Source organism: Penaeus monodon, chromosome 28 (genome assembly GCF_015228065.2).
Source record: "Penaeus monodon isolate SGIC_2016 chromosome 28, NSTDA_Pmon_1, whole genome shotgun sequence".
Classification (NCBI taxonomy): Eukaryota; Metazoa; Arthropoda; class Malacostraca; order Decapoda; family Penaeidae; genus Penaeus; species Penaeus monodon.
Window position 1 is genome coordinate 23,880,482 of NC_051413.1, and position 370 is coordinate 23,880,851.

The 370-nt window shown below is 43.8% G+C and overlaps 1 protein-coding gene across 2 annotated transcripts in view; it reads left to right on the forward strand.

Annotated features, from left to right (window-relative positions):
- The window catches only part of LOC119591424 (dipeptidase 1-like), a 285,765-nt gene that overhangs the window by 272,064 nt on the left and 13,331 nt on the right, over window positions 1-370 (forward strand). The window lies entirely within an intron of this gene.

A 370-nucleotide genomic window follows, 5' to 3' on the forward strand; every position in this document is an offset into this window, starting at 1 on the left:
CTAAAAAGGAATAATAAAACCAGAATATACTCCATCACATTTCACACAGGAAGCGCACATAAGCCACGACCTTAACACCAGAGGGTCAACAAACACAATTAACTAAGCCAACCGGTTATTTTGGGACTCCATTACCCCTTCTCAAACACATCGTTGATTGTGAAGGGCCGATACAGCAGAGGGTAGAGATCGATGCCGCTGTAATTTAGCATGATGAACAGGGCTGTATCGTCGAGCATTTTTAAGGCCGATGACAATAGTGTGTTTGATTGTAGTTTAAGTGGCCTGTGTCGCTCGGAAGTGTACAGATGTGCAGTTCGTTTTTTTGATGTTTGATAATCGAGCGACATGTGAGCCATGACTGGCCTTC